The following is a 17,501-nucleotide window of genomic DNA, read 5'->3' on the forward strand; positions in this document are numbered from 1 at the left end:
TTGACGTCACCCTAATTGACTGACTTGACTATTTTAGTCTTTGGTACTTTCAAATTGCACGCCCAATCCCTTCCTATGCCCTTTTTTTGGCTCCACTTCAGGTAGCGTGACGTCAGCTTGACTGATTTAATTAACATGTATTTGATACATCTCGGCCGCACCCTAATTGACTGACTTAACTATATTTTAGTATTTGATACATTCAAATGTGGCGCCAAGCCATTGGATCACGGTAGACAAGCAGAATTATGAACAGAGTTTAACGATCTGGGGGTGGCACAGTGGTAAAGCGCTTGGCTGGGGATCCAAGGGATGGAGGTTAGATTCCCCGTAGAGACAATTTTTTTTTTTATGAGGAGGAGTCGCACACCTCCTAAACGTTGCTAGGCAATGTGGCAGAGCTTGGCGAGGAGGCTGCACAGCTGGCCCTGGCTGTGACGTCACACGCATGCGCAGAACTAGGCTATGTGGAGCCACGCGAGGCTGCAGTCTGATACGCGTAGACAAGCTTTCGCTTCAAAAGGTACGGCATGCAAAAATCTGTGCGTGGTTACCGACCCGCACACAGCGTGAGGATTGTTCGAGACTCAGGACTCCAAAGATGCAAGACAGCAGTGTGATCTTAGAGGACGAGAGACATTGACATAGGAATGCTACCATGCTATAGTGATACTCTGCATGGTTGCAAGGCTCCTACACCACTCCTCGTGTTTGTGTTGCGCATAATACTAATATCCCAGCTTTAGGCCTTGTGCAAGGCCTCAATCAGTGTTTGCTGCAGTTGTGACAAAATGTTTTGCAGAAATGATGCCCTCCGTGAGATATGCCTCATGTGTAAAGCATGCATGGTTGGAAAAGACACATGTGGTCACCTGGATTGGCTTTATTCATGCCATGTCTCAGCATGGCTGACACACCGCGGTCACAAAACATCTGCTTTCGGTCCCCAGGTTCGAGCTTGGATATAGGTTAATTGTTCTGCTGCTCTTGACCTGTTGGGTTCGGGTTTGGATACAGGTTTTCACTGTGCGACGTCTGCAAAATGCAAAAAAAAAGCAGGGCTATATCCCAGATCCAAATATTCAGCTCATGTCTTTCCAAACATTTTGGGAAAGGGCCCTCACGCAGAAATACTTGATGAAGGTGCTACTGCACGGAAGGGGTATAGAGTAAGGCATGTTTTCTTCAGCATAAGGCACGCTCACAGTCTGTGGCTGCACGGTTATAGGTTCCTTAGCTTATCGACGCACTAATCCTTCTCATTATACCGACAATGACGCCAGCACGGTCAACTGTCGCCTATCACCGTAGTGTGAGGTTTTCGGCCCCGCGACGCCGACGGATCTGGTCACGCAGCGGACGGTCGTCCGGTCTATTATGGTCGGATCGGAGGCCGAGTGAGAACTTGACACCCGATGAGTGAACGGCCTGAATAGCTGCGCTTATCTCTAGCTTAATCGTGTTAGAAAAAGAAAACAAGAAGCTACAATCTGTATGTTTCCCTTTGTCATCAGCAATCACCTTGGACAGAGATATTAGCCGGCGCCGAACTGCCGGGCCGTTCAGCGACGAGTAGGCCTAGCCCGAGTACGCGGGGTTCGGGTCTAGAGTTTCGGTGATTACAGAACGCGCATTCACAAGCTTTAGCGGTTATTAAGCCATCGAGTGTAGATCTGGTATATCGACCCCAAAATGACGACTGCTTACATCACAAAGCGAGTGCACATTGAGCAGGAAGCGTCGATATTGACCCTGTCTAGCGAGCGCAGCCGGCATTTGTCGGATCCGTTTGTGTGTATACCCGGCCGGCGCAGGCAGAGGACGTAGCATCCGCGGTGCTTTTTGCAGCGCAGTTGTATTTTGTGAACAAATAAAGGTGCGACCGATTTGAAAATAAGTCAATAGTTTTGGTATTGGTAGCTCAGCTTGCATTCTATGCCGTGCAAACGAGCAGCATACATCCAGTAATTGCAAATTTAAGCTATTTAAACAAACACGCTGAGGGCGCAGTTGTAATCCGCGAATCCGCGCATTTCTTCGGGAGTTTAGCGTTCAAACACTAAATACTAAATGTTGTATGCGAGGTCTTATACACAGCATTCATTGATTACAAAAAAGCATTTTACACATTAAAAGCCTCGGTGTTCATACAGGCATTACGAAATCAAGGTGCTGGAAGATATATAAGGAGGGTGCATGCAACCATAGTTCTGCATAAAGAAAGTAACAAAATTCCTATAAAGAAAGGTGTTAGGCAAGGAGACACGATTGATTAGAAGAAGATTAGCTTGATTAAAGAAGTATTCAGAGACTTAGAATGGGAGCAGTTAGGGATAAGGGTAGATGGAGTACCTCAGTAATCTGCGATTTGCTGATGTCATTGCCTTGCTAAGTAACTCAGGGCATGAATTGCAAAGAATGATTGATGGCCTAGACAGGAAAAGTAAAAAAAGTAGGCTTGAAAATCAATGCAGAAGGCTAAGTCAATGTTCAATAGACTAGGAACAGCAATTTACGTAAGGTAACGAAGCACTGGAAGTAATAGGCGAATATGTCTATTTAGGACAGGTAGCAACCGAAGATCCGAACCATGAAAGGAAAATAACAAGGAGAATAAGACTGGGATGGAGCGCATTTGGCTAGCACTCCCACATTATGACTAGCAGCTTACCGGTATCGCTAAAAGCGAAGTATGCAATATTTGCATCCTACCTGTACTTACCTATGGGGCTGAAAAGTGGAAGCTAAAAAGAGGGTTCTACTGAAGTTGAGGACAACGCAGAGGGCTATGGAAGGAAAAATGGTAGGGATAACGTTAAGAGACAGAAAACGTGCAGAGTGCGTTAGAGAAATAACTCAAGTCACTGACACTCTAATGGAAATCAAGAAGAAATGGGCATGGGCAGGACATGTAGCGCGAAGAAAGGATAGCCGATGGTCGCTTAGGGCAACAAACTGGATTCCAATGGAAGGAAAGCGTAGGAGGGGGCGGCAGAAAATTAGGTGGGCGGGTGAGGCTAAAACGTTCGCAAGGGTCAAGTGGATGCAGCTCGCACATCATCATCATCATCATCATCATCATCATCATCATCATCATCATCATCATCAGCCTGATTATACCCACTGCAGGGCGAAGGCCTCTCCCATATCTCTCCACTTAACCCGGTTCTGTGCTAGCTGCGTCCACTTGACCCCTGCGAACTTCTTAATCTCATCTGCCCACCTAACTTTCTGCCGCCCCCTGCTACGCTTTCCTTCCCTTGGCGCGCTCGCACAGGACCGGGTTAATTGGAGGAATGTGGAAGAGGCTTTCGCCCTGGAGTTGGTATATCTAGGCTGGGGATGATGCTGATGATGTTGTATGTTTACGTTGAAGCACTCACGAGTCATTTGATGGAGAGGCACTAGAAAAATGCAAGGTGATGCTCGGGAATCGGTTGCAGGCGCGCGCTCGGCTGCGGGAGAGGCGAGACGGAGAGGAGACAGCGGCGACTTAGAGGCTCTTGTTCGGTAAGAAGAGCAATCGAATCGCGTTGGGTTTTGCGATGACGGGACTGAAGCAGCGGCGGCGGCACATGCTTTCGTGCACTGGGCGTGGCCAGACTCAATATAATTTTGCAAAAATGCTTTAGCAAACGAAAATGATTGTCTGAGTAACACGCGCATGTGCGCAAGTCAAGCGGTACAGCTTCGTTCAAAATTTTTGTACGCTCCTCTAATGCCGCAAGGTATGGTCTCGAGTCAAGGTATGCTTGTTTGAGATTTACTTTTAGTTTGTGGACCGAAAGAGCGACGGCAATAGCTCAACAATCAGGAACATAACGCTAACCGCTCTCCGCTTTCGCGGCGCATGTACACGGCGAAAGAATAATATGCTTTTGATTGTATGCTTAAATTATACAGCATGAGCCTGTCGATTTTGGCCTCCTCGGCAATCTCTAGAAGATCAAAACAAGTCCGATGATTACTAAGGTCGCATATTATAGTGAAGGATTATCAAAGAAAAGAGAATATCTGAATAAAATATTTTTGCGGAAGAAAAAAAAACCCAGTGACCACAATCCACGGCATGCATGCAAGAGTGCAGATTACACTGCGAATAGCAGACGACATGGGGATGCAATCTCGTTGTGACGTCACCGGCCAACGGTTGCCCCACCAGAAAGCTGAGTCCGATATTATTAATAAAAAGTAATTTTAAAACTATCTACTGCACCGAATGAGCTCAAGTTTTTGCGTGTGAGGAGTGAAATGTAATAATCAGTTTATCCTCACTTGTTAGCTGTCGTGATCCCTTTACGATTTGAGCGATTTCAGACGCGCTTTTCCTTCCCTGCCTCCCAGTTTTAAAGGCTTGTGACTAGCCACAGAACCTTCGGGATACTGTGCTCGATGGGCGGCGTTGTGTTTTGTGCGCAGACCGGGCTCCATATTCCGAGCTGGCGTCATTTTCAGGAGCGTCGTTACCTACGTGACCTTTAGTCATCTGAATGAGGGAAACTCCAGAACCGGATGTGTGGTTCCGGCATTTCTACCAATCAGGTGATTCGTGCTCAGGGACATAGGAACACTTCTAAAAACGACGAAAACTCATAGAACAAACCGAGCGCTTGAAGTCTCACAGACGCGGTTGTTTCAGGACACGCATGCATGGAACCGGTGTGAAGAGTGCATGCGCTTGCGCCAACGAGCGTAGCGCATGCGCAAGACGCAGCCAACAATAATTTCGCATGCTCACGCAATTCTCTGCTGCCGCTCTGTGGGTCTCCGCTGCTTAGCAAACAGCAGAGTGCAAATAATCATTTTGCTGTCGTGCCGTCACGTAGAGGCCAGTTCGGGAGCACGCGGGAACTGAGTAGTGCCACAAAAGAGGGGCGACAGAGGCGAGAATGTGCCCGCTCCGTCTTCCTCGAAGCCTGCAGGTCCGCCTCCAGATCGTTTTCCCAAAGCCACTCACGCTAATTGCCTCGCCTCTGACGTGGAGACAAACTCCTCTCGACAACACAGTACGGCGCCAAACGGTCACTAGGCTGACGGAATGTGATAGCCGCCAGGCCACTCGAGCTGCGCTGATGAATTTCGAACGGTGAGAACAGCAGAAATGAGGCGTCGTTGGGGAACAAGCAAAAGCGCTCACCGCAGAGAAAGAGAGCGCGGACACCGCGGCGCACGCACCACATTTTCGCTATTGCTTTGTCCGTGGACGCCAGGGAAGCTGATGCGAAAGAAAAGGAGACTACAGCGGGCTGCTGCCGTTGGCTGAAATGTGCGACTCGTGCGCCCTTGCAGAGGTTGTTTGCGGCGATGCAAAAACAAATCAGCCCATGCATTGTAATTCACTAGGGCTTTGCCGAAGAAAGTATTTCCCTTATGGACAGGAGGGAATACCATTTGTCTCCTTGGTGTTTCTCGCATTATTTGCGCCTGTTGAAGCAGAACACCAATATTACTCTTTGAAAGCTCGTGAAGCTAAATGCAGAAAGAAAACGAAAACAAAATTCTACTCACAAAAGATAGCATACTTCGTCAAAACCATAACAATTCGTCAAATGCAGATATATAAAGTAAATGCGGTATTGGGGCCGGCTCAGCAGTTGCGTGGCGTTTAGGTTGTCGGTCTGAATGTGAAAACGTCGAGAACAAGCAGGAGCCATTCAGCCTTGTAGCATTGCAGCGCCTTGTAGAGGCACATGGCTCCTGCTCTGTAAGCCGCAGCTTGGTGCAGCTCGCAATGCTACAGACAGACGAGGACGAAGCACGCCGACCATTCACTAATTTTGTAAGAAGGCTCTCAATTTGAAGGCAGCTTTTGAAAAGTACAGAATAAGAAGACAGGAAACAAGTTGCGTAGCGTGAAGAATTCTATAATCTGAATGAGGAGTATTGTAGGTCGCCCTCGCCGCGGACATAAAACATTTCTTTATTTGTGTGTATGTGTGTGTGGGCTCTTATTTGGCAGAAGTGAAGAAGAGATCGAACACATTACCCATATTAGCAGATTAACATCCTTATGAACCTCCAACAACGTCAAAAGTGCATGCGCCTATTGAAGGTGGTACAGTAATTAAGCGACAGTTCAAGCCTTTTCCAAAAACGTTTGACTATATAGAGAAGGGGTAATTAATATTAAAATTTCTTTTGCTGGTATACAGTTAGCATTCTAATCGCTTAACCCAAAACAAATCTGCGCCTCTGGCGAGCTCCAACAGAAACCTTCAACATTTGAGAACTTTGTTTTGTATATTATACATTTGGTAGTTCCTGGTAATATGTTTGAATTGAAAATGCGGCTAACGTGTATGGTTTTCTTCGTCCTTTGTGTTTCTTTATTATATTTCTATACATGCGTCTAGCTACAGAATGAAATATTTCCTTTTCTTTTGCCAAAGCGATGGAGCAGTGGAATCAGGCATCATTTTGATTTATTCCAAGCGTAATATTACAGCAGTGACTTTTCACGAATGGTTTCTTAGAATGATCGCTGTGACCCTAAACGCCTTGTGTCTGCTTAAGCAATCGCCCTTTGACACTTCTTTTTTTGAGAAGTTTGCCATCAGGCATAGTGAAAAGAGAGCGGCGAGTAGGAGGAAGCTAGAAGAAAGAGTGTAAACAGGTCTCCCTTAAATAATCACATAAGTTGCCGACAAACTGATTGTTTAGCGTCCACTTCCTGTAAACACAGTCAAGGTCCCACCACAGGCCTACTTTCCGTAGGTAGCACTGTCTCACGGATGCTGTAGCTGGGCAAGTCCACAATATATGCTTCACATCACACAGTTCCGGTGAAGCACCACAACGCGGGCACTTTTCGGTCACTTGAAAGCGGTTGTCACGCCACCGATGACGCACAGAAGGGGTCGGAGCCTCTCCTGCCCAAATCCAGCGCACAGATACCTCCTCCTCCCAAGTGAGATTACAGAGGAGAGGGTACGAACACGGAGGAAGTAGAACGCGTGTTCGCTGGCGCAAACATTATATCTTGGAAATATGGGACATACGCAGATTTGGGGGAAGAGGGGAAGGTGGCAGGATGTCTGATGTGGCAATGTGTGTCATTTTATTCACATGGATATTATTTTAGATTGTGAGCATGGCCACGAATCCAGTGTATACGCACAGGACAGGGGTATTTTTTACAGAGCTGGTGAATGGATTGTGTAATTTTTGAATGTGCGCCGAGCCTTAAGCTGCTTCGTACTGTGACCTCACAGACAATCGCTCCCCTGCTTCGCCGCCGATATCAGCCGCGCATTTGCCTCCAGGGTGCGTAATATACACCGATGCATCATTCACAGCTTTGTAGGTAGTTACCGCTTTGCGCAGTCCCTCGCATCCTCATATAAACTCTCGCGCAACGTATGACATGGATACATGCACCTCCCTTGAATTGGAGCTTCAGGCGATACACAACGCAATTAGTGCCCTCCAACGTGAACTCACATTTGATACTCTTCATATTTACACTGACTGTCTAGCCATCGACATATGGGTCATATTCCTCGCAAAAAAAATATATCAGTCGCTAACCACTCATGCTATTCCCCACGATGTAATTTCACCCGAGAAGTTCTAGCCAGAGCGACTGAGTCACCTTCTGCCCTTGGTATTCCCGGACTAAAAACTAGAGCATCTCAGGGAACGAGGGTGCACGTGCTACAACCCTAATCAATCCTGATCCGCACCCCTGCATACCTCCTGCGAACACAAACCCAGACAACCCACTTGCAATATACATAGCGAAGCTTAAGATATACAGGCTATATATCGGAAGGAAGCACTTTCTCGTGCAAAACGTCTCGCAAGAAAAACAAGAGAAATTACTCAGAAAACCAGATACACACTCCTCACAGCAAATCGCATGGACACAGGCGCAATGTAACCGGGCTGATTGTAGCCGCAATGCACTATCTATGGCAACAAGGCAGACATTGCGTAGAAGGTACAGGCCCAGCCAGGAAAATTGCACCCCTCAGGTATAAGCACACAGAAACAATAATCAAGTGGGAGGTTGCCCTGCCCCGTCGATGTGCACATAAAGAGGTCAAAGGGAAGAGCAGTTTGCCAGCCGCTAGTATCCCGGAACAGCGAGATCGCACGACATATCCAAGATTTTTTTTTCTGCATTAAATAAACACATTCTACTAGTACTGATAGAGAGAGAGAGAGGGAAGAAAGCATCAACTGAGGTATTGAAAACATGCAGCAAGGGCGGTAAGGTGGTTTCTGCTTGAAGCACCAAAGCCAGCTGGTGCCCGTTTATTCCGCTGCCAGCCCAATGTTTCAGGAGAAAGGGCCAGGGAGTCATGAAGAAGAAGTTGAGTGAGCATTGGCAACGGCTTCATGTAAGACAGTGATCCAGCTTTGCGTATGAGGAATGGCAGTTCGGCAGGAGTACTCGGAACAACTAAGATAAAGCTATAGAATTAAGCGTGATTAGGAAGATATCCACTGCTAACGCAACCTGCGCCCTGCGGTTGACAAGTATGAGCGTCCAGCCAACGACGATGCTCTCGTGTTTTATTTCTTACGTGGGCATCAATGCACGAATGAAACGATTAGCTTCAGAACAAGTTCACTGTCCGCTTGCTTGTTGATCGCTTGTCCGCCCCAGTCGATCGTGACGATTCGCTCTAGCGGCTGCACTGACAGTCTGATCATCATAATCATCATCATCAGCCGGACTATACCCACTAGAAGGGCGAAGGCCTCTCCCATATGTCTACAAATAACCTGGTCCTACGCTAGCTGCATCACTTGACCCGTGCGAACTTAGCCTCAACCGCCCACCTAACCCAAGCAGCACACCAGCATTGGTCCAACAATGGTTCATCACTGGAAAAGAATGGCATCAATATTGGACTGATATTGGCATTTGGGCATTTTACTACATTCTCCATTCTTGGCCCATCTTTCGTTCCAAGATTGGTCCAGTGTTCAACCAAGCTGGAGCCACCAATGTAGGCACAATATTAGACTTTCCATTCATGCACCATGATTCTTGCCAATACTGTCCAGCATTATACCATCATTGTATTACCAATATTTGTTTAATACCAGCTATTCCATTGATGGCCCATTGTCAATGCCAATATCATACCAATGGTTAGCCATTGCAGGTGCAGTGGCTACTCCATTCATGCCGCATATTGTCGATACCAATATTAATCCAATGGTTTATGGGTACACCGGCTACTCCATTCATGTGCCATTGATGATGTCAAGATTACACATTTTGTGGCACTGCCTGTGCAGGCCATAAAATGCAGCCTTTTTCATTCTAGCCATATTCGTGACAGCACATTGAACTTGCTGGGACAATAATGGCCTTTCAAATAGGAGTGGCCATATAAATTCAAATTGTTGCTCATGAGCAACCAGTAGATATTCACAAAACAAGGGCATGGTTCACAAAAAGATAATATTTATTGCAATTGTTACTATAGACGGCAGTTGTTACTAGCCAGCGCTGAGGGCACACACAGCAGCAGTTAGCGGGGCAGTGGCAGGGTTGGTCAGGGCAGGGCGGGCTCTCGGGAAGTGGAAGGGGCCAGGGAGCTGGAGGGCACACTCATAGGCGTAGTGAGGGGGCTGACCCTGCAATTGCATTCACAGGTGGCATGCCTGGTTCGCCAGGGGAGGTTTCAGCATAACGCCTTTTTCTTCCACCCCCCCTGTCACAGGAACCAGGCAGCCACCTGCGAATAAATGCGTGTGCCTCCAAATCGTCTACCCCAACTTTTTCGCAAATGGCACCTGCACAATAACAATGAGGAAACAAAATTTACAACACTATTACGAGGCATATAAAATCGCGCGCATTATTTTAGGAAGATGTAGAAAATTCCAGGATTCATGTACCGAAATTTATGGTCAATGAGAAACACTATACTGATGAGTTCCAGACTAGTTTCAGCTGCCTTGGGTTTATTAGGATGAAAGACGCATATACATTGCATAGCATGTGCCCTGTTGCCTTTTGATCGCCTCCACAGCAATACGGCTGAGACAGCCAGTGTTTCATCCCACACTAGGAATTAGTGCTTGATTATCGGCTGTCTCCGCATGTGACTGGCGCGCTAGTTTTTTGCCGCTCCTACGCTTTCTGCGATGTGCAAACAGTTTATACTAATAATCGTTACCAAGAGAAGGTTCGGCGACCATTTTCATTTTTTTTAAATGGCTAGATATAATATACACAAGCGATCTAAGCCCACGACTGCTGCACTGGCCGCTGGTTAGCTGATATACGCTTTTGACTGGTTTTGTGGGTAGTTCACTTAAACGGGAGCTCACTTAAACGGGTAGCTCACAGGTGCATCATTTTTACACATATACTGCTTGTCCAAGCAAATTTGATCCAAGGGATAAAAAAAAAACATTTCGGAGACAGGCAAAGGAAACCAGATATATATTGCTGGAAGCTACCTTGAGCGCCACAGAAAAGGTTTTGTTTGGAATCCTTATTGACATTATTTACCTAAATTACTGATTAATGACTTACACGATAAATGGTGTTGCTACTTTGAAGAGTACCGGCACAATCCACGTTTGATTATTTGTGATAAAGAACCCTCACGTCTGCATTTTGAACGCCAGATACAATAGGAAACCACGAAAATACAGAAATCTGATTCCCGGACAATACAATTGAGGACATGGCTAGGCTCGACAGCCCTGTGTAGCGTTAGACCTACAAGTTGCCTATGGTTTCTTGGTCCGCGCCAGCACATCGTCCAACAAGACTGTATTTGTATTTTACAGCTGAAAAATACTGTTAAACTCATTTATATCCTTACCGCTTTGTAGTCATTATCCGCATTGCAAAGTTCGGCGCGCTCATTGTAACTCGAGCCTTCATGTGCGCCAAAGGGCCGACGCGAAGCAACCATCGCCAGCATATCACCCTTACTCATGCATGGGGCTAGCAATCTTAGCGGCAGGTTGTTTTGTCCGCTCAAAATCATGTTGTGAGCAGCACAGTTGAGGTGCGCGAATGGGCTGGTAACGGTTTCGGTATCTACATAACCCGGAATTATCTACAGCTGGAAAAAAAGGTACACATGAGGTTTCTAACCGCAAATATTGAAACAGGGGTTTCCGAACGTGCTCACCGACTCTGTAAGTCCTATTTATTGTCTAAAGTGAATATTTAGTACTTGAAGCGAATAACCTCACTTCCCCACGTACAAAATAAAAATTTTCTGCGCTGTCCTAAGTGGCTGCCAGCAATGCACCACCGGTTTCCATCGTCTGTTTCTAATGGTTTTTTTATAACCCTTGGCTCAAGCTATGGGGCGCAGCAGGTGTAATGTAGCTTGAATAAAACCTGCAAGAGATCATATATATGGGTAGATTTGTAAGGTTTACAGATTTCACTTACAAATTCTACAGGAATCGCGTCACTGCGGCCTTTCTTTAAAATTGACACGTAATAGCGCTATATTCGTGGCTAAAATAAAGTAATCAACGCATTAATTCAGCTTAGCAAATGCAGCTGTAACAGAAAGTGAGGGCTGGCTACACCTAAGGTGTGCCTAGCTTTCTAATTTTCTTAGATGGCACAACCGTTCGAAATATGGAATATTAAAAAAAGCCCTTGATATTGGCTTTCTAACAGCGTATTATGGGTGCCTTAGATAAGAAACATAATCGAGGTCCCATGGCCATCTTTCGTTTCCAATGAAATTCTTATATGTGGTGGGCAAGTATCTAGGCACAAAAGAATTAACCTTAGTTTTTCAAGATACGCGTAGTTTCCTCGAAAAAAAAAACAACAATTGTATGGTATATCTCTAGAGGTAGAAAACGCTGTTTTTGCCATTTCAAAATGTTGCAAGTTTGGATGCCATGATTTTGTCATCTGCTCTTTTTTACTCACTAAATATATGCAGGTTTTATATTTACAAACACTATTAGAAACCTATTTTGTTTTTGCAGTTGTGTTATTAAAAAATCACAAACTTTGCTTCAGGAGCGATATGCTGCAAAAATAATATTCATTTTTAACCTTATGTACTGGCATATGATGCATTAGGTTGGTTGCACTAAATATGTTTTCACTTCCTGACGCATGTTCTTAATTCCAGGCAGTATCTGGAGCTCCAGACCACTAGGTGTGTTCTCCACAACGCATCAAAATTGCTCAGAATTCGAAAACAGCAGTAAAGGGCAAATTTGCTGCAATTAAAAATGATCATCTTCGATTTTCATTCAAATCCCTCTCAAAAATCTTCAGTACCTCAAAAATATCACGGACTAAAAAGTGTTGCGTTATACTGTTTAAAAATATAACATTAAATATTAAACCGAGTGCTTGTGCTGATAATGGCCAAACTCAGCCTGCATTCTTGCAAGATCCAATAATATCTTGGCACAGAAACTATTTTTATACATTATCTAGGTTCCATTCTTTATTTCTGAAAAAATTTGAAGCTCTAGATTTGTGTGTGTATCTGGATATTATTTTGAAATTGGACAAAAGTAAGAAAATGGTAAAATAAGGAAAACTGATTAGAATTGAAGAAACGGCCGCAACATCAATTTTTATCAAAATCTGTGGAAACAATGCAAAGTACTTTGTTAATTTGAGTCAGTAAATATATTGAATTCTGCGAAATGTAATATTAGAAATATAAAAATGCTTGTTTTTGTTCTATAGATGTGCTTATATGGCTCCCCCTTATGGAATAGGCATCATAACTTCAATTTAGTATTTGCTTAATTTAGTTACATTTTACCTTAAGTAAAATTTAAAACATTGTCAGCGCTTAACACCGTTTTTCTGCTTCTAGGACAAATACTTAATATAGCTTAAAATGGTATTAATTCACTATTTCTGTCAATTTCATGGCAGAACGCAAATGAAGGCTGAACTTTTTCTCTGTCCTGCATTCTTTTTTATTGCTAGGTGCAATAGTATTCAATCTAGGTTATTAATATATTATTCCATTTGTCAGCTTTGACCACCACTAACAATACTATATTTTTGAAGATGATTTTTCAATGTGTAATTTTTATAATTACAATCTTAAGCAAATCGCTTTCCAGCATAATACTTTTGGTGGCGTTACAGAGAACACACATAGCAGCTTAGAGCTACAAATTCTGCCTTAAATTAACAATATGACCTGCGTAATAAACACAGAATATTTTAGTGCAAACAACGCAATGCGTCACGCCAGTATGTAAGGTTGAACATTAACATTTTTGTAGCGCGTTGTTCTTGAAGCAAAGTTTGCGATTTTTTACTAAATCAACTGCATCAATGAAACACACTTTTAATACTTCTTATACAAGTAAACGTTACCCAAATGCGGTGAGTAAAAAACAGTGGATGACAAAATTTTACGCAACCAGCCGGCCTCCAAACGTGCAACTTTTAGTGATAGGCGTTTTTTTTTCGAGAATACTACGCCGCATCCGGCAAACCTAAGGGTCATTCCTTTGTGTCGAGACATTAGCCCACGACATATGAAAATTTAATTAAAAAAATGGCCATGGCACCACGATTACTGTTCCTGTCCGAAGACATCCATATTTGTTTTCATTTCGTCTCTTCAACAGGCTGGTTTAGCCAATGCGGTGAATAAAAATATCATCGCATATATTAAAGATTTTCGCGCTATATGTTATACCTAAAGCTACCTATATTGTCACAACTGTCATACATTATTTGTAGCTGAAACATCACAAAAGGGATTCGATTGCAAATTGTTCGCTAGTTAAACAGACGAACGAGATGACACACGTATACTTTGTAGAATACAATTTAGGAAAGAGCAGATACAAACTACAGGCGAATAATGCTATGATATGGAGCATATGTATTACTCCGGTTAACAGTAAAAAAATCAACTTTTAACATATTAATATATTCGACAAACTATTGCATGCTCACATAGGAACACAATTAATGAGCTCATCCACGCATCTAATGTCTATGGGCATTAGACGTGTGGATGACTTCGTTTTATTCCAATTCGTGCGTCACTCAAAATAATTGAACGAGAAAAAAGTTAGTCTACACAATTTTCAGTGAGTATACCACAAATTATACTAAGGTGCTTCATATATGTCACATCACCTAGCAAGTGAAATGGGATAACAGAAGTAATCAGACTCTAACCCTGATCAGCATTTCGCTTTTGCGCCATCTTTGTAAGTTTTTAGGCAGGCTTTTCCACTGATTATCCTCTTCTTTATACCCCTGCCACCCACAGGACACAAATCTTCTGGGGGTACCGAACTGTTGGTTTTCGCACCAGTGATACAACTTAATCGATCCATTTATACGTAGAAAACACTCTCGATGCGCACCTAAAAAAAATGAAAGCATGTATGTGTAGGCGAAATCATTCCCCGGCGATTTAATAATATGATTTGAACAACAAAATCAAAGGATCACACTCGAAGTAACAAAAAAGTGGTGGAGAGATAGGAATTGAAGCAATGAAAGGCGGTTGCTTTCTGCAAAAAGCCAATAGCAAGAGGTCCACCGTCTATAAGAATAGGTAATAAAAATAAGGCATATTTAAAGGTGCATGCAACAGTTACAGTGATGCAGTGCTACCTTTTTTTAGGCAGGCTTTTCCGCTGATTTTCTTCTTCTTTATTGCCCTTCCAACCACAGGACACATATCTTCTGGGGGTTGTCGGTTTTCGCACCAGTGATACAACTCAATCGATCCACTTCTACGTAGAAAACGCTCCCGATGCGCATCTAAAAAAATGAAAGCATGTATGTGCAGGCTAAATCATTCACACATGATAAAACAATATGATTTGAACAATGAAATCAAATGATCACACCCAGAGCAACAAGAAAGTGGTGGAGAGATAGAAATTGAAGCAATGAAAGACGGTTGCTTACTGAACAAAGCCTATAGTAAGAGGTCCTGCGTCTATAAGAATAGGCAATAAATTAAGGCACGTTTATAGGTGCATGCAGCAGTTAAAGTGATGCAGTGTTACCTTTCTGTTTCACTGCAGTGATTGGTATAAATATTACAGCAATTGCTAGGCATCTCAGGTAACCCCATTGAAAACTTCATCCAAAGTACTGAGGAGCAGTGGCGTGTTATTTGCAGCTGTTAACGGAAAGACATGCGCATTTCCTCCTTTTTGTATACTTGAATAAAAGCGACTGAACAGTGAGTGTTGTAAGAGGTGCAGCGTCCCTAGGAATGGGGAACAAAATTAAGTTTTAGTAAACAGAGGTACAAAAAGAAGCAAATATGCCTGCAATAATAGCATGATGGCCTACCTTTTGATCAACAGCTGTAAACAACCTGTCACTGCCAGTCGGTTCTTTAGATAGGCTTATCAATGCCAGAGCTTAAAGCTAAGAGCAATATGAGTAATGTTTATTGCGGCCACGGCCGTAAACAATTCTAGCGGAACACTCCATTACTGTAACTATTCAACCGTCCATTTATACATATCGTTCATTAAAGAACCATGCACATCATATTAAGTTGCTCTTTTCTGCTCCCAAATGATTTCCTATAGAATTAGAATACGTGGATCGCTGCTTCGGTTTCAACATTCTTGCACGATGGCTATGGCGTGCACTTCATGCATACGGTACGGCACGTGAGGTACAAAGAGCTGTAATTGCCGAACAGGCGGACCTGACGTCCTGTCCCATTTCGCCTGAAAGTGCGCGCCGTCATCGAGCGCTTCGCGAGCAATATTTCGGACGATATGGTTGCCTCATACCGGCCGTCAATGTTTTGTACATCGTGTCCCGCGTGCACGTTGTTTACTTTGCAGTGACAGGGACGCAGTGCACACACGGCTGATGTGCCTTTTTGCTTGTATTGTTATTTTCCCCCGCCCTCGAAGCGCGTCTGCGAAATCGCTCTCCTATTGTCGCCGCTTTCTGATAACGCCCTCACCTGAAGGCACGTGCTCAGAAGGGGGGCGTCGATTAAGAAAATTTTGAAAAGGGGCTCACTTGCGCTGTTCACGGCTTTCAATTCCTCAATATGATATTAACCATTATAAAAGTGGAGGTTCATTATGACTTAATTATAGCCTAGTCATCAAGCGGCATCACGCACATGTCTGCCCCACTGTAAAATTTGCTTGCACAGACGGCACGAACAGTTTTCAAAACTTCGTCTGTACATCTGAAAACAAAAAACTGCCCTTAAAATCCAAAAACTGTGTGAACATGGCTTCCTGCGCGCAGAAGAGAGGCTGTCCAAAATATATGTACAAAGCCGGGCGCATAGTATCTGGTTACTAATTGATTGCGGTGCGCTGCACAGTCAAAAAACTGCGCAAATGGCTGCCTGCAGTGTTCTTTCACGTGTTAGTGGCATACACACCTGTTACGCACGACTCCTCTATTTTCGGCGCAAATGCTATTCATATCGCAGCCAGCAAATAAGTCTACGCACTTATTGCTTGCATGTAACCCGGACGAAAATTCGCTTAGTTCTTGAAGTCATGCTTCGCGCAGTTGTTTCGAGGAGAATAAGGAAAGAGAACATTTGGGACTGGTAGGAGATTATATAGAACCAATTATGAAGCAATGGCATGCTGCAAAGATATATACTCACGGTCTAAGATGACGGCGTTCACTGAGTCTGATAATGCCGATGGTATCCCGCCGTTGCTGTAATCCGTACTCCGGCGACATTTCACAGCTCAGCTATTCACTGATATGTAGCAAGCACCAACCGGAGCACATGGACATGTATAGGCGCAAGAGAAAATTATGCACAGCACAATGAAAAGGAAAATTAATGAGGGAAGAAATTAAAGAAAGGTTTAAGAAGCTGTCACAAGTCTTGTAGCGTCCCCAACAAGCTCTGAAATGAACGCTTCGGGAGGAGGCCGCACAGCAGCGCAGCTGGGGATGCTGTCTGTTGTGTCTTGCACGTAGACGCGTAGGCGAGGGGGAACAACGACCCGCTCAACCAGCGCGTGATTCCCGCCGCGGTGTTGTGTTCGCAAGGGCTGCGCGTGGGAACGAAGGACCAACGACCCTCTCAACATTCCATTCGTCCTTTACCCAGCCCTTTTCTGCTTGCACCGGCCAGCCGTGACTTCGGACCGTGCCGATGAGCGGCCGCCAGCGCGCACCGCTCGAGTCGAGTTCTAATAAATAGTTTTGTTTTGTGTGTTCGCAAACGCATTGTTTCTTCAAGCCAACCACGGACAAACATTTTCTAAAAAAATAGAAAGCCTCCCCATCTACCATCCACATTCTTGCGTAAATCCATACAGCTGGTGCATCGACAAATGCGCGCGTCCCCTCCCTTTCGCCACCTATGATCGAACAAAGGATGGTCGTTCGACCTTTTATATTTACTTCAAAATATTATATACTGTTGCGTGATGACTGATTAATAATGTCAAAGAGGTGGAGTTCCGAGCTTCTCTTCTATTCTGGCCAACTTTGGTTATAGATTATACAAATTATGCTCAAGTTAGCTAGCTGAAAATTATCCGACTAAATATATACATGTTTTTATTTGTATTCAGTTAATGTT

General features: G+C 44.2%; 1 long non-coding RNA gene across 2 annotated transcripts; it reads right to left on the bottom strand.

Annotated features, from left to right (window-relative positions):
- Positions 1 to 9,404: 9,404 nt before the first annotated feature.
- On the bottom strand, positions 9,405 to 17,020 carry LOC146201089 (uncharacterized). 2 transcript variants are annotated; one of them, XR_014705289.1, is made up of 3 exons: positions 16,566 to 17,020; positions 14,570 to 14,719; positions 9,405 to 9,753 (listed from the first exon to the last, which is right to left on the bottom strand). It is a non-coding gene; the product is annotated as an uncharacterized LOC146201089 (long non-coding RNA). The 2 variants fall into 2 exon arrangements; XR_014705288.1 differs by lacking the exon at positions 9,405 to 9,753 and adding an exon at positions 13,862 to 14,316.
- Positions 17,021 to 17,501: the final 481 nt, after the last annotated feature.

Source organism: Amblyomma maculatum, chromosome 2 (assembly GCF_055883805.1).
Source record: "Amblyomma maculatum isolate TAMU_Amacu chromosome 2, ASM5588380v1, whole genome shotgun sequence".
NCBI lineage: Eukaryota > Metazoa > Arthropoda > Arachnida > Ixodida > Ixodidae > Amblyomma > Amblyomma maculatum.